General features: G+C 37.7%; 1 protein-coding gene across 18 annotated transcripts in view; it reads left to right on the top strand.

The window, feature by feature from the left end:
• FOXP1 (forkhead box P1) overlaps nucleotides 1–24,212 on the top strand; it is a 678,799-nt gene that overhangs the window by 147,409 nt on the left and 507,178 nt on the right. For 6 of the 18 annotated variants that reach the window (XM_081321542.1, XM_081321526.1, XM_081321537.1 and 3 more), the window contains one exon: nucleotides 17,345–17,488. The exons of the other annotated variants lie outside the window; for them this stretch is intronic. The gene's annotated coding sequence lies outside the window, so the exon portion shown is untranslated. The remainder of the gene's footprint in view (nucleotides 1–17,344; nucleotides 17,489–24,212) is intronic. 18 annotated transcript variants of the gene reach the window in all.

The following is a 24,212-nucleotide window of genomic DNA, read 5'->3' on the forward strand; positions in this document are numbered from 1 at the left end:
GACTGCTATCTGGATCACTTGTGGGTGATTGGCAAGTTCTGGTTTTTTCCGGACAGAAATTATGAACAGCTAGTCTATTCACTGCCTCTCCATTATTCTGCAGTCATTCAATTCGCCGTATATCTTCAGTTCCCTATTTCTTCTCTGAAAGTGAGGTTATTGTTTCTTTAAATCATGTTTTATATTCAGAGTCATGATTTTAATACATGTTGATAACTATGAGATTTGCACTGTAATTCTAAATCTGTCATTTTGGTCTCATTTAAGTTTAGTGTGGCAAACATTCAAAAAGTTGTGTTTAGGATTGCTTTAGGTCAGGGGTGTCAAACTGCTGGGCCGCGGGCCAGACGCATCATCTGGAAGCCGTGCCTACCCCATTGCCCGCAAGGCAAAACCGTCCCGATAACGTTGCACGACGTCACATGACATCGCGAGTTTGACATGTCTGTTTTAGGTAGACGAGACAAATAATTGTGGAATTAATTATTCTCTAGTTATTTATAGAGAGTCTCTAGCTTCATTGTTAAAATCCATGCTTTGCCCTTATTTATTATAACTGACCATTGCTAACTTGCTGCAGGACAACTAGCCATGGCCAACTCATCACCGGACAACTCACTGCGGGACAAGAGTTATACTTATATCAAAAATGGTGGAATAGAATCATTAAAGAAAGGATGCAAAAGGAAAAACAAAATGAGAAATGAGAAAGACAAAAATTAAAATAATTTTAAATTTATTTTAAATAGTTAAATTGAATTGTTAAATTGTCCCACGATAAGTTGACTGTGTTGAGTTGTCCTATTCTGTTCTCAAACAAGCTATTCCATATGGGCATTGTAAAGTAAAGCAGTTATAAAAGTAGTTCTTATTTTCTCACTAGAGGAAATGACTATACTTACGTATATAAGGTAAAGGTAAAGGTTCCCCCACACATGCGTGATAGTCGTTTCCAACTCTAGGGGCCGGTGCTCATCTCCGTTTCAAAGCCGAAGAGCCAGCGCTTGTCCGAGGACATCTCCGTGGTCATGTGGCGAGCATGACTATACGCCAAAGGCGCATGGAACGCTGTTACCTTCCCACCATATTCATCCCTATTTTTCTACTTGCATTTTTACATGCTTTCGAACTGCTAGGTTGGCAGAAGCTGGGACGAGTAACAGGCGCTCACTCTGTATATACAACGGCTCATTGAAGCTATTATCGTTCTATTGTCTATAAATTTAAATTACATTTGGAGTGGAGTCTCTCAATTACTTCTTCTCTTAGCAAGCCAGAGAAATAAGACTCAATTTATAGTTGATTTCTGATGCTTCCATTAGATGAAGAAAAAAGCAAGAATTACAGTGTAGTTGGAACATTAAACAAATCTTATGTGATTTTATTAGTTTATTTAACTGCTTCCAATGAAAAAGGAGCCATTGGAATCTTGTGTACCAATATAGATAATCTAGCTTAATGTTACATTCAAAAGGAATACTGTGCTAAATACATTTTGAAACAAGCTGGATATAGAATAATATCTTTTAGCAGTCTGCTATTAACTTTTCATTTCTTTCACATTGATGAATTTGCTGTTGTTCTGTTTGCTTTAGCATCTATTATATCTATTATATTGCTTGTAAGGCATTAATTCATTGAGGACACTATAGGATTTGTTAGGGGAAGATGGACACATTGCCCATCTGTCCATCCATCCATTAATTTAAGAAGTGAATTAAGTTGAAGTATTAGCCAAACTTTTCCCCTCTAAAAAAAAATCAAAAATTATTTTTGGTTATGCTGCCATAGTCCAATGGCAGGAAAATTAATCAGATATAATAACTCACAGAAGGAAATGATAAGGCCACCTAAATTAGAAGGAATCCAGAACAGATGCAATGCCTATGACTATTTTTAATTTTTGATCCTCCCCACCCCCGCAAAATTGCATTTTGTAAATTTTAAAGTAAAAGCTCCTGAATGGAGGTTAAAATAATATGAAATCACTGAAATCCACATATTTGGGCTTATGTTAATTGCTTTACAATATACTCAGCGTAAATGCTTTTCTGTAGTTTAGCAGGCGACATTTAACCCGTGAAATAAAATTCAAACCAGCCCACCTGCTATAACATATTTTTGTTTATATGTGGCATAGCACCATATGCTCTATGTTAGAGGTCCTCCAAAATATATTGCTAACTTTAATTATTTTTTGCATTAAATTTTATTTCTTGAGGACATTTATTTTTAAAATGCAATGTTTTACATTTTGTATTTAGTTGTCATGCAGTAAGTGCAGTATTATATTTCTCTTCTTTGTATCTTTTATTAATTAATTATGGCATACCTTGGACTGGGCTAGTCTAAAGGGTCCAAAAGAAGAGAATATTTCTAGCTCAGGGTTGATCTGTGGGTTAATTAATTATGGCATACCTTGGACTGGGCTAGTCTAAAGGGTCCAAAAGAAGAGAATATTTCTAGCTCAGGGTTGATCTGTGGGCACTGGTGGGATTCAAATACCTGAACAACTGGTTCTTTGCATGGACACCACTTCTGGAAGTCTGTTCTGAGCCAGGGAGGCCTCCCAGGCCGAGAATGGCCCACCAGAAGTGCATGGACGCCACTTCCGGAAGCCCGTTCTGACTTGGGGAGGGCCTCCCAAGCCAGAACGGCCTACCGGAAGTGAATGGATGCTACTTCCGGAAGTCTGTTCTGAGCTGGGGAGGCCTCCCAGAGCCAGAATAGTTTCCAGAAGTGGCGACTACGCACTTCTGGTGGGCCATTCTGGGCCTTGTGAACAAGGACTAGGGCAGGGGTGTCGAACTGCCGGCCCACGGGCCAGACGCGTCATCCATAAACCGTGCCCACCCCATTGCTGGCAATGGCAAATTAGTCCCGATATGTCTCGTGACGTCACATGACCACGAGTTTGACATGTCTGGGCTAGGGCATCACCGAAGTCAACAAAAGATTAGCTACCAGTTCTACCAAACTGGTGTGAACCAGCTGAATCCCACAACTGTCTGTTGGGTTCTTGGAGTTTGGTTTTTTTCTTGCAGACATTTGTTTACCAAATCAGGTAACATTATCAGTGCACAGTGAGGAGTAACATCACAGTGCATCAGTGCATCAGTGAAGTAATATCAGTTAAGGTAGTAAAAAGTCCTCTTGATCAGTAAAGGAAACTATAAAAACTTTGATTCCCACCTAGGATAGCAAAATCTCTAGTCTGATCCATTACTGATTAATGAATGAGCCTGGGGAATGAGCACAGCAAATTGAATAGGAAAATTGCTCATACTACTGACTATTTGTGGTCTATGAGTTTGGAATCCTCCCTGGTTGAATTATCAAAATGACTCTACCAAGCCAATCCTGCCTCATTCAAACCAAAGGCTAAGATTATTTTTTAATTCAGAAAATTATGGTTAATAGTCCCAATGGTTATGATGATTCAAGCACTGCAATAAATTATACTTAATATACCAAAGAAAGAAGGTAACAATTTGTCTTCATTTGGTGGAAAGGTGGAAGGGTGATACAGATCTGATTTGTACACAGCACTATGTGGTTGGTTATTTTTCCCTTAGGTCAATGTATGAACCCATCCATTTTGGCTCAGGATTATATACACAAAACTAAAAATACTTTAGTTTTATGTGATGTGTGAATCTAGCCAGTACCTCAACAAAATAAACATTGTAGCTTTGAATTAATAGATGAACTGGAAATGCTAAATAGTTTTGAAACATTTTTCACATTTGTTTGAACAATTTATTTTTTTTAAAAAAAACCTCCCTCAGTGATGTTTGTGAAATTTGTCTTGTTCAAGGTCATTTTCTTCCTTTGCATTTTGATACATATTGTAGATTTAAGGAGTATTTGATCCCATGGATCTCTTCTTGAAATACACATCTGACAGCAGTTGAGATACAGAGGTCAGCAATCCACACTTCTTATTTTAACATTTATAGAGAAATGTGAATAATGTGCTGAAATACCAGTTAAAAATAAGCTCTGAATCAGTTCAATGTAGTTTTATCTGTTTTGCTTTTCAAACTTTGAGGGGAAAAAATTCTCTTATTGATAGCAGGTTTTCACAACCTCAGTCAATTATACATGGAGAATGACCTTGAACAATTTGGGAACATAGTATGAACTTTAAATTTAGCCATTTTGCATGAGGTTATATTTTTTTTCATAAGTCTGCATATATATTTAAGAACTATTTTGGAGTTGATGCCTTTACTGTTATCCAATCTTTCATCCTGCCTGAAGATCTTCTGGCTTCTTCTCCTACTCACACAGCTTTGAATGTAGATCATGTCATCAATTAGCATAGACCAGGGGTAGGCAACCTTGGCTCTTTATAACTCATGGACTTCAACTCCCAGAATTGAATTCAACTCCCATGCTGGCTCAGGAATTCTGGGAGTTGAAGTCCATGAGTCATAAAAGAGCCAAGTTTGCCTACCCCTGGCATAGACTAACAGGTTTCCTTTATGTGTCACTTTGATGTAATCTTTAGGATTGTGCTTGGAAACATTGGAAACCAGCAATATAAAAGAATAATTGTAGCTCAGGGTTGAACTGTGGGGTCTTTGGTGCTCACTGAACTTGGTTACTTTCTTGCAGATGTTTCATTACCACACTAGGCATCATCATCAGTTTACTGATGATCATCGGGCAGTTATGATATTACCTAATTTGGTAATGAAAAATCTGCAAGAAAACAGCCAAGCTCAGAGAGCACCAATGACCACTCAAATTGGAAACTAGTTTGTGCATGTTTCTATTTGTGAAATCACAACTACATTCATATAACTCATGCTACATTCTGTACATTCTTGTATAGTTTCAAATATTACATTATGATAGCTTTATGTGGAACACAGTGTAATAATTGACTTATATTAAAATTTAGGAAAGTGTTACTCTGCCCTGATGTTTTCTAAGAATAGATATAAATAATATATTCACCTCAACTGGCCACCACTAGTTGGTCTGATCAAATCATAGGATCAAATCATATTTAGAAGAGTCTCTGAACCATGAACACTGTATTTCCAAGTGTTACTGTAATTAACACAACTTAACCCTAGGTTTATGAGTCAGCAGCTTTGCTGAGGAGCTTTACCTATATTTAGTTTTCATTTTTAGTTCACATTCAATATGTTGCTGTTTCTAGGCAACTGTTAAGGAACTCTACAACTTTTAAGATCCAAAATGGAAAGGCAACATAAAATTGGATGTAATTTACATTGGTGACACTGAATGTCACCCTTCTGTCATTCTCTTGTGGTTTCGTGAAGTGTCAAATGTATGAGTATGAGGTGTGAGTGACAAATTAGAATCCTACAAACTTTTGACATAGCAACAGTCAAGAAATTGAACAGGTATCTTTGAGCATCAACTTCTTGAGACTTGTCTACAAAGAAGAAATCATCTTAACAACATAATCCTATATCTCATTCTTTCAACCTGACTGAAAGGTTCTGTCGGTTCATGGGACCCAAAATTATATGTATCAGCTCTTAGGGTTTAAATCCTAAGTTTCTTTCTCCTACCTTTTTTGCCTCTAGAATGTGGAGAGGACAGTCCTGTCTGATCTGGAGCTTGTTGCTTTCCATCTAGTTAGTTTCACCCTTCAAAGATGCCAGTTTATTGGCTGTTTATCAGAGTTTACTTTTTAAGCTTCATTCTTTTACTTACTTCTTTATCCTTCAAACTCTAAAACCTGGTGAAAAATTTTCTCAACATCTAAATGAGCTGATTTACTACTGACTTGTTTCAAATTCTGTTGCTAAATAAAATTCATCTTATGTAGTATACAAAGATATTTTATGTTCCTTTTTAAGCAGTCACTGTGAGATCTTTTAGCTGTTTATAGCTTACTTATCAAACTCGTAAAGTTGGAATGCATTTATTTACTTTTATCCACATGTGGTCTTGGTACAAAAGGTGTAAGAATTTGGATTGAAAAAATGTCTGCAGTATAGAGAGAGCTGTGTATATGGAAGAACTAGGAATTTTCAGTAAAGTGTTGTTTGATACTAACCATTTTTTATTTTATTAAGCACTACTTGAATCATATTGTATGTAGTTTCTCTGATGGATCCATCTAAACATTATAATCGGATTACAACATGATTAAGATAGGTAGAGTTCATTTTTTCCTTGGTCTTCGCTCTCTCTTTTACACAATAAAACGAAAAAATTCAGCTGCCTAGCTAGTAAAATTCACATTTCTTTTATGCACTTGGCTTATTTTAATGAACATTTTACATTTACTATGCTACATTAGCAAAGTGTCCCTGATTTTTATATAGCAAAGGTTTACATTGTGGTTTTGAAAGAACTTCTATTATTTTTGCTGTCACAAAAACTCTTAAAATTCAATATTCAGTCAACAACTATTAACCAAAGATGGTTGATGCTGATGTTACATTGCATTATACAGATAGAACACTCTTACGTTTCTGCTAGGAAGTAGTAATAGAATGTAATTGCTGGAAAATAGGTTATGTAATAATAATAGTAATATAATAATGGTGATGATGATGATGATGTTGGAAAGGATCTTGGAGGTCATCTAGTCCAACCCCCTGCTCAGGCAGGAAATCCTATATCATTTCAGACAAATGACTGTCCAATCTCTTCTTAAAAACTTCCAGTGTTGAAGCATTCACAGATTCTGGAGGCAGATTAATTGTTCTAACTGTTAGGAAATTTCTCCTTAGTTCTAGGTTGCTTCTCTCTTTGGTTAGTTTCCATCCATTGCTTCTTGGCCTTACCAAGGCATTGTAAAGTTGTATTAACACTTCACATGAAGTTGATTCTATCCCTCTGTTAATGCAGCCTAGCACTGTGTTGGCTTTTTTGGCAGCTTCAGGACACTGCTGGCTCATGTTTAAGTGGTTGTCCACTAGAACTCCAAGATCCCTCTCACAATTACTACTGTTGAGCAAGGTACCACCTATACTATACCTGTGCATTTGGTTTTTCTTGCCTAAATGTAGAACCTTACTTTTTTCACCATTGGATTTCATTTTGTTAGATAGCGCCCAATATTGAAGTCTGTCAAGATCCTTCTGTATTTTAAGCCTATCTTCTGGACTGTTGGCTATTCCTGCCAGCTTGGTGTCGTCTGCAAATTTGATGAGTTCCCCATCTATCCCCTCATCCAAATCATTGATGAAGATGTTGAGGAGCACTGGGCCCAGAACAGAGCCCTGGGGCACCCCACTACACACTTTCCTCCATGTAGATGTAGTTCCATTGAGGAGCACACACTGAGAATGGCCGGTCAGCCAGCTACGAATTCATCTGGTGGTGATTCTGTCTAACCCACATTTTTCTATCTTATCAAGTAGTCAGTTGTGATCTACTTACTGAAGTCCAAGTAAATTATTTAAATTATATATGTCTTACAACAAGAGAGAATATGGAACTCCAACTAACCCATCTGTCTTGAATTATTTTACTACATATTTTCCACTGGGTTTCATGCCCGAACAAAGAACTAAGACATTAATTGTGCTTGCTGTTGACCTATGGTGGATGGAAGGGCTTCCTTGGTCTTTGAAGACTTTTGATATAATTGATTAGGGTATCCTTCTGGACTGGGCCAGGGATTTTGGAGTTGAAGGCATTATTTCCTCCTTCCTTCCATGGTTGATACCAATATGAGAGTCAGATGGGAGATATCTAAATTTGATAGGTTGCGATACCCAATAATATAGCTCTTGGTTGAGCACTGCCATTGAAATTCTGTCCCAGATGTTGAAGGCTATAAAGATCTGGATGGAGGAGGATTGGCTTACACTCAATCCTAGGAAAATGAGAAGTCTATGGATTTCATGATATCTGAATGAAAGAAGGGCATTTCCATCTTAGATTCTTTATGGGCTTGCACTACCCCAGGAAAACCAGTGTGCAATCTGTGTTCTCCTAAACTTACTGCCCTAGCTTAGACAGCTTTTGCATAAATCCGTGTCAGGTGTGACTCTTCTTGGACTGTGGTGCCATACTCATGGTCACTTGTGAATCTAGTTTCCTCCTTGAGCTTGTGTCCTTGCCTGTACTCCAATATGAATGCAAAGAATCCTAAATATTTAGAACTTTTTTTTAGAGTAATCAAAGACTTATGTAATCAAAGACTTACCTATGTTTGGTAAAATAAAAAACAAGTCAACAATCCTAATTAATTGTTGTGCTTCTAGTTTACATTATACACTCCCACAGTTGGTAGCAGTTTAATCAAGATTGAGGAAATTACAGCAGACAAGGAATGCAAACTAAAACAGTTTCTGAAAGAAGGTTGCCTGAGTGGTTTTGCTTTCAACAGGAGCAGATAGAAGAAGAATAGTCAAAATAGATCAAGATCAGGGTTATCAGTCAAGAGGTCAGAATTTCATGATCAGAATCCACACAGACATCGCATAAGAGCTAAAAATGAGATAGTTGATTACAGTGAGGACTCATGGGTCAGGTTTTGGTTTTGTCTCTTAAACCAAACTGCAGTCAGTTGCCTTTAATTAAGGGATTTACATCTTTGCTTGGCAAGGAACCTCATAGATTGTCTCTGCTGTGTTCTTTGCTTCTACTCACTGTGTGCGGCGGCTGCACAGCCTTACATGTGCCCTCATCTACAGCTTCAGGTGGTGTCTGTGTTTCATCACCATCATTATAGGATTGTATGTTGCTTCATTAGTATGCATGTGACTACTTTTTATTCATGTATATTCAATTTATATCGGTAATTTTAATTAGATCTTTGCAGTGAGGTCAAGGATCATTCTATATTGAAATTGTTCATTTATAAGCAAAAAGTTATATGCTGATTTTATTTAAGATTTTGAGAGAATGAGTTATAGCAGAAAATACTTACCTACTATTATAGTATATTACTATGTCAAGTGAAAAATGCTTTTTATTTGAAGTATAGCATGTAATTTGGTCAAAGCGTAGTTTAAACACTCCACTACTAGAATCCTACAGAGATTAGAGTTTAGTTCTTGCTCTGAACCTGTTTTGCTTCAGTCATGTACTTTAGTGGGACACATACACAAATGGATTGCTACACAAGCTATTTTTTTCTCAAAACAAAAATGATATTTTTAGATATTATCTATCTGCATATAATATTCCAATGCATTTGAGGGGAAGGATTGTAATATCTCAATACAGCAGTTAAAGATAAAGGGGAAAATCAAAAGTATGATCTGAATTTATCTTTTTTCTACAAGATTGCTCATGCACAGTTTTTCAGAAGTGGAGAATAAAATTTTTAACATCCGTGGATAACAGTCTCGTCAAAACAGTATGCCAATTTCGAATTTAACATAGACTTGACAGGAGCCATATCCCCTTTTCTTCATCATGCTGGAACAGAGCTTTTCCTGCTGCTGAAAACTGTATTTTTGGATAAAAGGATACGTAATGTCAGGGAAAAAAGTGAGATCTTCTGTTAATACTAGAAAAAGCCAATTTAAGTTCAATAAGCTTAAATTCAAATTTGGCAGAGTATATAAAGATGATGTGCATACAGTAGTAACTACCAGGATAACAAGTAGAAAAACTCTTTTTGGTTTGAATTATGTCATATGTCTGTCTGCTGGACTTCTGACGCATGCTTGGAATTCATTAGACAAATTTCCTTTGATGTTGTTATAGTGAATTTCACTATATGGTTTTGATAATTTATAATGTCAGTCCCTCTCTGTGCTCCCTCTTCTCTAGTGTGTACTCTCTCTCTCTCTCTCTCTCTCTCTCTCTCTCTCTCTGTGTGTGTGTGTGTGTGTGTGTGTGTGTGTGTGTGTGTATCACATATATAGGTATAAAATCAATTCTCAAGAATTGAGAATCCTAGGGAAATTTTAAAGAAGGTATATTAGAACAAGAACTACCATTCATTTTTGTATTTTACTTTTTTATATATAAGGCTGTGAAGTATCTGTCTAAATAATGATTTGCTCACTTCTTTTTTTAGCTTTAATGCCTGTCTATATATATGTCCATATTGCTTAAGCAATGAAAAAAAAACAAGCTTTTTGGTGTAAATCAGAAACTTGCTATTTAATTCTTGTTAAACAAAAATAACTGATACTGCTTTAGAAATCAGAATAAAACCTAATTGCCGGCAAGGTTTTGTGATCTATAACAAAATTGCATAAGGACTCAGAATGAGGCATCTGATTAATTATGTTTTTTCCCCCCTTTTGGCATTCTGTTTATGACAATTACATGAGTCTTTATTAACTCTCTCTGGAAGAAAGCATGTTACAGGATGAGAAGAGATTTCCTTCATCTGTTACTCCATAGGTAATTTTTGTGCTTTTTCTAGTATTTAAGTGCCTCTTAACTGCTTACTGTCCATCTGTGTACCATTCATAGCACTATAAACTAGTATATGTAGCATGACCTTGTAACTTTCTTTGTTGGTACATCTGCCAAGACAATATGTTTCCTTTCCTTAAAATGCAAATATGCTACATACTGCAGAGAGCTCCTTAGTCAATAAATAAATTGAGGTTGGAGGGGGAAAGCCCTGTACCTAATACCCATTTAATTTAAATTCATTTTATAAACATAAAGACACCTTTTAAGAGAAGCTTTAATTCAGACTAGCACCTTGATTTGTGGTTGCCATGGAGAATCAAATCTGTCATTTGACAAGAAAAGTCACCCATTTATGACAGCACTTTATCTTGTCTCTCCAGGGGAAGAAAATGTCAAAAGTGAGAGCAGGAAAAAAAATAAAACCTTGAAACACCAGAATTTCTTGATTTCATTTTTATTATTCAGCTATCATATCCTTTCTGATAATAGCAACTTGGTGAAAATAAATAATGTTCCTACCGTAAAATCAAATATTTCCTATTGGAATGGACAGGACTCTTTGTGACTGTCAGCACTGTGAAGTCTGGCAAGAAATAGTGTTATTAGATAAACCCACAGTGCCCAAATCCCATTTTCTTTTCATTACAGTGTCAAAATAATTATACCTGTGTAATTTGGGTAAAAAATTGAAGAATAAGTAAAACGGTCCGTCGGAACAGATTGCTTTAAAGCTGTATTATTATGGGGTGGGGTTTTTGGCAGGCTGAAGGAAAAAGAAACAGTGTTATAAAAAGTATTCAAAATTACATTTAAATAAAGATGTGTGATTAGCTTTTCATGTTATTTGCAGAAACAAGAGAAGGCAAAGGTTGCATTCCGGTTCACACTGTGTATGTAATTGTATGTGAATATTTAGGTCAGGTATACTGCAGACGTGAGTTAAAAAGTAAAGGATTTTCCTTTTTTAACATTTTAGAGATTCTGACCCGAGATTCATCAAAAGAGTTCCAGAGGTATTGAATTAAATGTAATATAATCAAGGACTCTTGAAAAGTGATTGTATTTCGAAAAGCTTACGAGTAGTAAGAATTGAGTAATTCTTGGAACGTGAATGGTTTATATGGTTTAATGCCACTATAGGAGAAATATATGCCTTAGAAGCAGAAGTCATATTTTGTCTTTTGCAATGGATCTTAAAATGTTGCATAAGGATCCCAATTAAAATAACTCAAACTATGTGGCTTTTCTTGAGAGAGTTTCCCCAGCATCTGGCTGTCAATGCATTATATGTTGATTGTATCTTGCATGAAATAAGAAACTATTATAATATCCTTTAGTAAGGCATTTCATGTAACAAAACAAATTGCAGGAGAACTATTCTTTCAGACTTCTGTCTTTCATCTATCTCTAAACAAGAAATCTGAAGAGAAAATGAATGGGTTAATCTTATTTCTTCCCCCCCCCTCTTGTTGAAATTGGCTTAAAGTGTTAGATTCATAGCCAATGCTACTTGGGATCTGCTACAAGGAAACAGATATCATGATAGTTGCCTTCTTTCTATTAATGTTGAGTTAGCACACAACAATCTTTTAGAATTGAAAAAGGACAGAAGGAAAAGGAAAAAAAAAGATGAAAGAGTTATAGCTTTGAAAACAAAACCTCCGGATATATTTCCACAGATTAACTGTTTCTATCCTCATTCTCAAAAATTTGAGAACCCTTTCTTCCAAAAGATTTAACTTAATTCCTTCATGTATATTTCATTGTGGTATTGATCATAGAATATTATAGATGTTTGATATAAAATGTAGTATTACAGTAGGATACTTTTTAAACATTTAAAGCTGAAAGATGCTATAGTACTCCTTTCTATCTTCCTTGCCCAGTTTTCTTGTGAATGAGAAGGCTGACATTGCTTGTATTACCAAAACTCTGGGTTTCATGGTCGGGGACAATAGATGTTTCCTAATGGGTTTTATATATGGCACCAGCTGCAAATCTGGGGCTAAAATGGAGGTACAGCCATTTCTATCCAAAAGACTCATATAACTTCTAAAGATGCTGTTCTGAAGAACCTGTGAAGATGTGCAATAGGGATCAGAAGGGACTATTGCTAATATACAAGCCTTCTTGCGGCATAGCAACTTCTCTGCCTGATACTTTGGAGTCTGTAGCTGAGCTCCAGTGGCATTCTCCAGGCTTCTGATCCCCAGGAGACCTTAATCTGATCCCCAGGGGACTTTAGGTACAGACTTGGGGGCTGCTTGGATGTTCATGACCCAAGCCATCATGACAACCATGAATCTGGTAAAGCTATAGTTGGCCTGATTCATAATGGACCTAATTTCTATCTCTGGGAATTAGCAGTGTACTCTGAGTTGGGGGACATTATCACCATTCCCTTGTCGTGGCACATCATTCTCAATTGGCCTTGGAATTTTCTGAGGCTGCTCCTTGCTGTAAGGAAGTAGGACCCATTTGGTTGGTTTACCGCAAGTGACCGATAGACCCTGTTGGTTTCCAGAGAGAGCTTGGGGGTTGTGATGTAAGGTTCAACTGAAGCCTTAGTTGTTCACTTGGAATGAAGGAGTGCCAGTGGCCATGGACTGAAACATGTATGGTATGAATTCTCTGTACTCACAGCTCCTAGAATTTTGGGAGGAAGTGGCATAAGAGATGCCTAGAGGGGAATGAAGAGTGAACAGCACCAAAGGGAGGTCAGAGTCTTTCTGAGTATAACTGTGTGGCAATATTGATGGCTAAACATAGATATCTAATAAGCAGGCATATACATAGAATGAAGGCTACTGCTAAGCTTGTAAGCCGCCCTGAGTCTTCGGAGAAGGGCGGGATATAAATGGAATTAAAATAAAAATAAATAAATAAATAAATATGGATATTCTCAGTCATCCAGGTCATGGTTGTCCCAAAGGTGCTTTTTCAAGAGGCAACTGGACTTTCTTTGTTTTTCCTTGAAAAGGTTTCCTTTCTCAATCAAGAAGCAGGGAACCAAAGAAACGTCTTGGATGAGAAGCGAAATGTCTTCAAGGAAAAACAAAGAAAGTCCAGTTGCCTTTTGAAAAAGCACCTTTGGGACAAAAGATAGATATTTTTCCACCTAATGTCAGGTGCGAAAAACCAGCTCTCTGTCCTGTAAACATGTGAAGGTTCAATTTAACTGATTTATTGCCAGAAGTCTGCACAGTAATCTTCCCAACCAATGACCAGCACCTGGTTATAGTTATATAAGGGTAACAGCAATTAAGGGAGGGAGGTGGACTTCCTTTGTGGCTAAGTAATGATTCTGCAGAGAATCAGTCAGTAGCCCTGCTTAAAATAATGCAGTGTTTACAGGACCACAGTGATGATTATTCTAACCATTTCCCAGATAAAGGTGCTTGGATTTGCTCAGAGTTGGATTCAAGCTGTACAGATTCTGTGGTGGTCTGTACAGATCCTATGGAGGTATCCAAAATATGAACTTGCCTACTTATGTGGGAAGAATTTGAACCCATTGGTCTTTATGAAGTGGTCTGGGGTTTTGAAACAGTAAATTGGCCACATGTCTTTTAAATCATTTCTGGAAACCTTGCCAAGAAAACTGCAGGGATGTGTCCAAGAAGCCTCCAAAAATTGGACATGATTGAAAGGATGGAAAAAATAAATAATATCATAATTCACCCAGTAGCATTGTATAGTACTGAATGCTGGCCAAAAGTGCTGACCTATGGAGATGCACGTGCTATGTTGTTCATTAGGCATTTCCCTTCTTTACTGTATTAGCAATGATATAGTCTGGCAGCAGCTGGACCTTGCACTAGTAACAGAAAATGTGGAAAAATATGGCATGACCAAATTCTATGAGCAGAACCCCACACCATTGCCTGGAACGCCTACCATTTTAACCTTGATGGCAAATACCTGTATGAAGACCAAAACAAATGTGACAGGACACAATTAACCCAGACATGAAAAACATGCAATTGTACCCAGCTGCTGCATTTGATCACATGAAATGGTATATGTTGATCCAAAAAGCAGACTCCATTTCTGTGGGAAAACAATAAACCTTTATTGTCAAAGTACAACATGTGTACATTGAGATTAGCTGAGCCTCCCCCCCGTGCTCTCACCCCCCAACACACAGTGACAACAAACCCTCCATCCTACCACACCATGTGAACCAACTACACCACACACCGGCCTCCCAAGTCAATTGTGTTCACAGAATAAGTTCAATAAGTTCACAGAGATTATGTCCCATTGAAAAGCCAAACAGCCCACGGATAAAAGCTATTTTTCAGCCTGTTGGTACGGCTGGCTATATTCCTATATCTCCTACCGGATGGTAGGAGAGTAAAGAGATACCGTCCAGGGTGTGAGTCATCCCTGAGAATCTTCCTCACTCTTCCAAGGCAACGAGCCCTGGCGATGTCATCCAGTGGTGTCAGGGAACAGCCCTCAAAGTCTTGTGCTGTGCTCACCACCCTCTGTAATACTTTCCTGTCCGCGGCTGTCAGACCAGCATACCAAACCACAATACCATACAAGAGGACGCTCTCTATATTAGACCGGTAAAAGAGGGTCATTAGCCGTTGTTCTACCCTGTTCTTCCGCAAGACCCTAAAAAAGTGAAGCCTCTGTTGGGCCTTTCTAGCCACCTGGGTTTTGTTAACTTTCCAGGTCAGATCTTCACAGAGGTAGACTCCCAGAAATTTAAAGGAGGAAACTCTCTCTACACAGTCCTCCCTGATGTAAAGTGGGGCAGGTTCCTCCTTTTTTCTCCGGAAGTCTAACACCATCTCTTTCGTCTTGCCAATGTTTAGGTGCAAGTTGTTGTTACTACACCATATGGATAGTTTTTGTACCTCCCCCCTATATGCTGTCTCATCCCCACCTGTAATAAGACCCACCACAGTTGTATCATCTGCGAACTTCATTATCGCAGTGGATGGGTCAGATGATACACAATCATAAGTGTATAAGGAATAGAGGTAGGGGCTAAGCACACAGCCCTGTGGCGTGCCAGTGCAAAGCTTCAGGGGGGTGGACAAAGCAGACCCGACCCTCACTGTTTGTAACCGATCCCTAAGAAAGTCTTGAATCCAATCGCAGATGGCGGGGGAGAATTTCAAGTCAGTCAGCTTCTCGATGAGAATGCTCGGCAAAATGGTGTTGAAAGCTGAGCTGTAGTCAACAAAAAGCATCCTGACATAACTTCCAGGTCTCTCGAGATGACTTGCTACAGAGTGTAAAGCAGTAGCTATGGCATCGTCTGTCGACCTATTTCCCCTGTAGGCAAATTGATGTTTATCAAAGTCCAGTGGGAGGCATGTCCTAAGATGTTGGAGAACCAATCTTTCGAAGCATTTCATGACTACAGACGTTAATGCAATAGGTCTGTAGTCATTCAGACACTCAACTGCAGTTTTCTTGGGGACTAGGACAATGGTAGCTGCTTTCAAGCACGATGGTACACATGCCGTTTGCAAGGAGATGTTAAAAATCCTTGTCAGGACCCCTGCTAATTGATTGGCACAATTCCTGACCACTATTCCCAGCACCCCATCTGGGCCTGCGGCTTTGCTGGGATTCACAGCCTTCAATACAGCTCTCACTTGGTGTTCACACAGGGTGAGTGGCTGAGAGTCAGAAGGCCGGCCAGCAAAGGGTACGGGGTCTGGTCTTTTAACCTCGTAGCGGGCGAAGAAGATATTCAGCTCCTCAGCCAACAATGCATCGGTGTTTGCCATGCTCCTTGTGCTGCCCTTACAGTTGGTTAAGCGCTGCAGTCCCTGCCATCCTTGCCTCGGATCGTTATTCGCTAAGTGGTTCTCCACCTTGTTTGTATTGTTGTTTTGCCATCCTAATGCCTCTTCTGAGATTTGCCCTGGCCTCTCTGTATGCGTCCCTGTCCCCTGCCTTAAAGGCAAAATCCCGGGCTCTCAGGAGTGTTCGTATCTCTGCAGTCATCCACTAGGATGAAGATTTATTTTTTTTATTTTGTTCACTCTGGGGTCATTTTTTGTCTCTGAAGAGGACATATCAGGAGTCACATTCAGTTTTTCACTTTAGATGTTTTTTGTGTCTTCTCCTCAAACATGTGTATAGTAATTTTTATTAATTAATGTTATTTCTGTTCCAGAGTACCATTGAAGTTTCAGCACATGGAACTTATCCATTTTTAGTCCTGTACTTAGAGACCATGAGTTAATAAGTAAGCAGTATGACTGAGTAGAGGTTTGGTCCTTGTTTCCCAAAGTCGTAGGTAACATTTATTTGATTATACTACGCTGGCCTTCCTTGTACTTGCTGTGACATATAATCATTTATACGTTTATGATTAGTTATAAGGGTATTTCAGTTTCCAATGTTAACCACATCATTTTCACGTCTATGATGATTATCTCAATTTATGACTTTCCATATTTTTTTTGAAATATTCTTTTATTTATCTATGCTAGAAACAGTACTTTATAAGCAAACAAAAAAGCTTCCTAATTGTTTGTGTATAGGAAAAACATGGTTTACATAGCAGTATCTCTCCAAACCTGAATCTTTAGCTGATACTGCCAGGGCTCCTGCTGAGCAAATATGTCAAACATAAAATAATGTGGGAAATAAAATAACGTATTCATTTTATTTGTCAGCATTTCAGTAATATTGCAATATTCGAGCAATTCACAACATCTGTGCGCTTGGAACACTTGTGCCCATCATAAATGTAGGAGAATTGTGACATGTCGTTGTGAGATAATCTGTCTGTGGTTAGAAATTGAACTGTAATCTCGTGTCCCAATCCATTGTCTAACCACAGCACGTTCTTTTGGTTCAAATGAGATGGCTAGGATACCTTGTGATCTTTCCTTTCCTTAAGCTTCTGTTTACAAACCTGGTCAGCAAGAAAATGAATGTTTTTAACGGGAAAAAACACCTTTTATCATCTTTGAAAGGTTGACATTATTTTTATTCTTTACTTAGTTTACTTAACTAAGACAATTCACTTTTATTCTTGTAGTGACATCATTGCACCTGAAACTTTATATGGTCTCAACATTAAAAGAGGTCCTTATTCCAAGGAGTCCAGGATATAAAGTCTAGCACTGGCCAAAGGAAACAAGAAAGTCAGAAGTGAGGACTCATTCAGATTCATCCTATACAGGTAGTCCTCAGGTTATGACCACAATTGAGCCCCAAATTTCTGTTGTTAAGTGAGACATTTGTTAAGTAAGTTTTGCCCGATTTTATGATATTTCTTGCAACAATTGTTAACTGAATCACTGAATTAGTAACCCGGTTGTTAAGTGAATCTGGCTTCCCCATCGACTTGGCTTGTCAGAAGATTGCGAGAAGAGATCACATGGCCCTGGGACACAGCAGCCATTATAAATATGAACCAGTTGCCAAGCATTTGAATTTTGATCATGTGACCATGGCGATGTTGCAAAATTTGTAACTGAAAATTGGTCATAAGTCACTTTATTCAGTGCCGTTGTAAATTTGAATGGTCAGAAAATGAACTGTTGGAAGTCAAGGACTATCTGTATAAGTGGCAACACACTGGACATATGCAGGATACCTCTCTAAAATCTTTTGAGAAAGCACTTTGAAATGAGCTGTAAAGCAGTTGTTAAGAATTGAGAATGCAGCCATCTAAATAGTCTCTTGATTTTATTATATATATTATTTTGCAACACACACACTTGAACTAGACTGTTGCTTCTCTGTCATATATGTGTGGATATGTGGATATATGCAAAATGATATTTTTTGAAAGCTGAATGCAATGAAATTTCATTTTAATGTATGCTGATTAGTGTAAAGTTTCTGGTCTGCTCTATTCTATTCTATTCTATTCTATTCTATTCTATTCTATTCTATTCTATTCTATTCTATTCTATTCTATTCTATTCTATTCTATTCTATTCTATTCTATTCTATTCTATTCTATTCTATAGCAGCATGGTTTCCCTCCTCACCTCTCCACCAAAACTTTTCCATATATTGCTGATTGGCAGCTTGAATGTGACAGAAGAGGAAAATTGTTAAATAATTGATGGGTAATTATATTAGATACAGTCAATTAATTCAGCTTTATTCAAATTAAAATTAAATTTCAATCAAATTTGGGATTTGTCTTGGTTCTACCTTCTTGGTCCTGCGTCCTATTCAGCTGTTGCAGTGTCCCTTCTGGTACATTACTCAAATGAAGACTGCAGCTCTTAGTTAAAAAATGATCGCCCATACATGCTTTTAATTTGGAACTGGCTTTCTAAACTCACTTCAGGCAGTCCGATGGATGCATGGAAGATTCAAAAAAAGGTAGAAAATGGGGCATCTGACTACTTTTTCTTCACAATCTCTTAAGCATTCAACTGGGAAATCTGATGGGCAGTTGTGCATTCAATTGCTTGTATTATATGCAATTACTGTTCTCTGCATAATCTGGAATTTATTAGGATCTCATACTGCACAGAAAACTGAATTTATGCTTAAACAGATGTGAGTACAGCTCGCTTTGTGACCTATTGGCTATATGCCAGAAACTTAGTGGAAGGGCATGCACAGCCTTGCTCCCTATCCAGTCTCAAGCTCTGCATGGGTTTAAACACCTAAAGAGAACTGTGGTAAATAACAATTTGTGAGTCATTAAATGCACACACAAAAAAGGCAACTGGAAATCTAAAAGGAGTTGAAGCAAGTTTTGAAAGTATGCACAAAGATTCAAATCAAAAATTCAAAATGGTGTACAAGTAGATAGATGTGAAAATGTTTTTCATCCTTTCTTGTGATATTGGAAAAGTCTAATAAAAGATGAATGTTCGGGGATTCAGAATTGATGGGGGGGGGGGGAAAATCACATACGTTATATTGGAACTATGCAGTTTATTTCCATGGCATGCAGATAGGTGTATAACTGGATTGTTTTAAAAGGGAATTGTAGAAATTCAGTGACTAGGGTGGTCTTGATTGTTGATTTCAGCCATCACTTGCTTATCAACTTCCCATAGTTAATATGTATGAAGATAGAATGCTAGTTTAGATAGGCATTTTGTCTGACTCAGCCAACTAGTCTGTTGTTCCAATCCCAGTTAATATTTCCAGATGGTGGTTGCTAGAAGGCAGAAGAATCCATCTGTGTTCACTTTTCTGGCTGTGAGGATGACAGAAGGGCTTGGAATTTGGGACACAGAAAGTTTATACAGCAGATTTGACCCAATTAGCAAGGGAGTTGCTGAAGGGGAGGGGGCAATTTGGGGAAAAAAATAAGCATTATGTAGGACTGAGGAATTTCTACCCCCTTTAGGGAAGCCAAGGGCTATTTTGCTTACTTGCTTTTACCTGGCCTGCTGTCATTTAGTATATGTTTGTTCATAGAAAAGATCAGATGTGCTGCCAAAGCCTGGGGTGGTGATAGTTTAAGGAGCATCAACTTTGCCTAGTGGCATTGAATTTAAACGTCAGCATCCATGTGTACAGTAGTTCTTGCTAGGAGAATTTAGCAGCTTATATTGTGCAGAGTTTTGGATTTAAAGGGAAATCCAGAGATAAAGGTGGGAACTCATGCAGCACCCTGTGAAACTTCCTTAAATAGCTACATTTTCCCAGGATCAAGCTGAAAAGTGATCCAGGGGAAATACACATTGCGTTTAAGAGCATCTTTTGAACGTTTTCCTCTTCAAATCAGAGGTGTTCCATAGCATTTATGTTTGAATGCTCACTCTACTTTGCTGAAATATATGTGTACATATGCCTGTGTGTGTTAGCTTTGCGTAGAGTATCTAATACTTACATAACATACTCCTATTTAATGTAATCAGTTATTCACCCATTTCCCTGATGCTAATGCATATTGCTTTCTCACAGTTGTGATTTTAGCATAGGAAGGGGGAACCTCTTGACACATTCTTTAATTCAAGACCCCCATAAGTGTCAGATAAAAATACTTTCCCTATTGATCTTATCTCTTTTACCTACTACCTAGTGCTGGGTAAGAGTTTTAAACTGCTGGATTTTGAATTGCCCATTGTTCATCTGATTAAATTGTATTTAATTAGCTTTGTGTTTAATCCTTTTGTTTCAGGAAAAGATTATAAGGAGGGAATGAGATTTTTTTAAAAATCATCTGCTTAAATGGAACTTTTTTTAATCTAAACAGATATAAAAATTCCATGAGATTCTTTTTTAAAAAAAATGCCAGTCTTTTATCTTTTCCTTGCAAGGTTTTTGGAGACTGTAAAGTGTGTGTTTGGGTTTTCTTTCGTTTTATGTCCGGTGGCAACATGCTTAACACTGAGCACATCTGAGTTGCGTTTCGTAGAGCTTTCACAATCCTTTTATAAGAGGACTGATCTGTTAACCTCATCCTCTTTAGATCTGGGAGGCAGATTCTCCTATACCATGAATGCTCACAATTTTCCTTTCCAGAGCAGTCAGCGAGTGATTTTAAGCCTGGTGGGCAATAGTTGTGTCCATGCGTAATACAGACAACCCACAGTTCTAAGCAGCAATATGCAATTTTGAACTTCACTCATTGAACTGTAATAAAACAATATAAGCATTGCTTGGGGGAAAGTGTGGATGCAGTTATCCTCACGCCAGACTCAAGCATATGAAAACAGTGCTTGGGTGACGAAAGGATTTTGAGATTTGGTTTTGATTGAATTGCAGAACTGAATGGCTGGGAATGTCACTGGAAGACTAAATGCCTGTAGCGCCATAAAGTTTTATTCATGTGAGGATTTCCAATATAAAATAGGTGGATTCTTTCATGGGACGAGAAATAGAAGAAGTGTCCCTAACTTGAAAATGAGGCTAGATAGATAATAATACTTGCTTTACTGCATATTAGCTTGTGCAAAGGGGGGAGAGGAGAGAAGTACTTTGGACGATTGTTTGTTAGCCAACACTATAATTCACACAGTATTTTTTCCCCTGTGAGCATTCTCTGAGGATTCCACATTTAGAAAAAAAAGTGTTATCAATAATATTTTGAGAGCTCTATTCGAATATAATTTCTCATTGTTTTTTAAAAAGACCAACAGGAAGTACTGTATATGTTTATCAGACAGTAAAAACTATTACATTAAGGAAAAAAAGAAAAGAGCTGAATATGCCTTAATATACTATAATACACTGTCTTATTTCATAGCTCAGTAATGCAGACATAACTAGAGATAAATCTGCAAAGTATCAGAGATAGCTCCACCTTCTTGCAATAAACAGTGTACAGGTAGTCCTCAACTTATAGTATTCCTTTAGTGAACATTCGAAGTTACAAAGGCAATGAAAAAAGTGAATTACGACTGTTTTTCACACAACTGTTGGAGCTGCCCCATGGTTATGTGCCATGTATTTATGTCATGCATTCCCCTTTTGCAACCTTCTGATAAGCAAAGACACATTTAGCTCATAATTGTGATATGTGCAATTACTCTTGTTGCTTTAAGACACGGACTCAGTGTATTCTTTCTTCCTCATAGAAGTAGCAAACATGAAAACAATTAAATGATGTCTTCATTTAACATGTAGCACAGCCAACATTTATTGTTTTTAAAGTTAATAACATAGATTGCCATGCTATATTATGTGTGATGAAGTGTGAATATATTTAGCTTTTATTTATTTCTAGTAGTTCTTTGTGATTGAAAAATATGGATTACTCACTGCATGGGTTTAATTATCATTGTGCAAATGTACAGTTGAAAAATGTACAGTTGGTTTGTGAATACAGGGAGAACAAATACAGGGAGAAAAAAAATCTTTATGAATGGGAACTCTCTGAGGTTTTATAAAACTTTTATTTAATATTTGAATAGCTGCTTTTTTCTGTTGTGTTTCATTATACTTTATTATTTACTTTTTGGGGCCTTATTGTTATTGCCAATTTAGGTATCATCTAATAAATATCATAAGATATATAGGCTAGAAATAACATTTTAATCCAAGTTCCCTTCTTAACTGGGAATCCATTTAATATGTTTAACATATGCTTTCCATTGCTTATATGAAAACCTGCAACAAGAAGAAATTCACCTTTGTTCTAGAGCCTAGACAAAGTATCCAGTTGCTTCTAGCGGTGTTGGGTGTGCCTTTGTGGCTGAACAGAAATGGATAATCAGTCCTTAGTGCACATATCCTAGGTTAAGGATGGTGAACCTTCTGGGCTTGGCATGTCAAAACTAAGGAAAATCCGAATTTAACTCTACTAGTGTGTCAACCCTACCCCAAGCGAAAGATAAACAATTCTCTATTTCCACCCACCTCCTAGATCATCCTGACTGCAGCACTCAGTGGCAGCGCTGAGGCTGGGCCTGAAGTAGAGGTCTGGGCCTTGATTTCATCCCTTGTGCTACTGCTGCCAAAAGGACCACCTTGAGCCTTGAGAATGGCACAATTGTTTCTACAGCCTAGCACTCCCGTGATCTGTTGTGCGCCACTTACCTTCGGGTGGTGTTCTCTTTTTGTTGATGGGCCCTAGTGGCCCACCTCAGGCTGCTCCGGGTTACACAAGGCCTTCATTCTTGAAGTGGCTTCAGAGAATGCTCTTCTGCAGTCTCTGTAGCCTCCAAAAATTGTTGGGAAGTATGACCCATTCTCATGCAATTTTTAGATTGTCTCAAGGCCGTGTGACTTCCTGAGGCTGTGCAAAAACACAACCCATTCCTGTATGGGTTTTGCAACCCCCAAAAATAACACCGGAATGGGGTATGCTTTCAAAAATAATTATCAGGTGTTTGTGAATGCTGGCATGTCATAGATTTACCTTCACCGTTCCATGTTCTTGGTACACATATCCTAGCAATGTGTTTTGGAAATACAATATATTTCTCATGATAGCTTCTTCAGTCAAATAATGGGAAGGGATAAAATATTCAATATCTGTGAGTATAGTGCTTGAAGTAGCATTTTTTTTAATGAAAGTAACACATTTTGTGAGAAAAATAACTATCTAAAAGTTAACATAAAGGTGTACTATTGTCAGTAATCAATATTCAATCAATCAGCTCTGGTTAACATCCCATTCACTATTCGCTATTAATTCAGTTTGTAAATGCATGATTGTATAAAATATCTATCCCAAAAATATCTTATCCCAAATTCCAAGCTATATCACTTCTGAGATGGTAATAAGAACATTATTTAACCTCTCCAAAATATATAATAGAATAGCAAATGAGATATGTATGTGCAAATTCCTTTTATTCAAGAGAGAGTTGAAGATATACCGGAACCGCTGGTTCCTGGTTCCTGTTAGCATGATGGTTAGGAATATCTACGTTCTCTACACTATTTATTTTATTTATTTATTTTAATTCCATTTATATCCCGCCCTTCTCCGAAGACTCAGGGCGGCTTACAAGCTTAGCAGTAGCCTTCATTCTATGTATATGCCTGCTTATTAGGGCTTTCACACACACCCCAAGCGGCATTATTACAAAGTCAGCTTAATTGCCCCCAACAATCTGGGTCCTCATTTTACCTACCTTGGAAGGATGGAAGGCTGAGTCAACCTTGAGCCTGGTGGGATGCGAACCTGCACTAGGCTCTTGAAAGAGCAGTCTCAAGATATCTGGAGGTAAGGCTAGCCTGAACAATAGTAAATGGAAATTATAAATGATAGCTGTGTTATTAGGGCATAACATAGTTTTGTTATGTTCTTCAACCCAATTGTGTTATTGAAAATATTCAGTGCTGTTGGACTAAGTGCAGTGAAAAGTTAGGTCTGGGTTTTTGAGAGGATGTGTTTGAATGGTTTCTGGATAAGAGCTCTGAAGATCATGAGGCAGTATGCACATCTGAAGCTCTGCATCATGTAACAAGTGTAACACTCTGGGAAAAATAATCTTCACCAGAAAGTATAATGTAGCTATGATTTAACCCAA

The sequence above is a fragment of the Vipera berus genome, assembly GCF_964194415.1.
Source record: "Vipera berus genome assembly, chromosome: 2".
Taxonomy (NCBI): Eukaryota; Metazoa; Chordata; class Lepidosauria; order Squamata; family Viperidae; genus Vipera; species Vipera berus.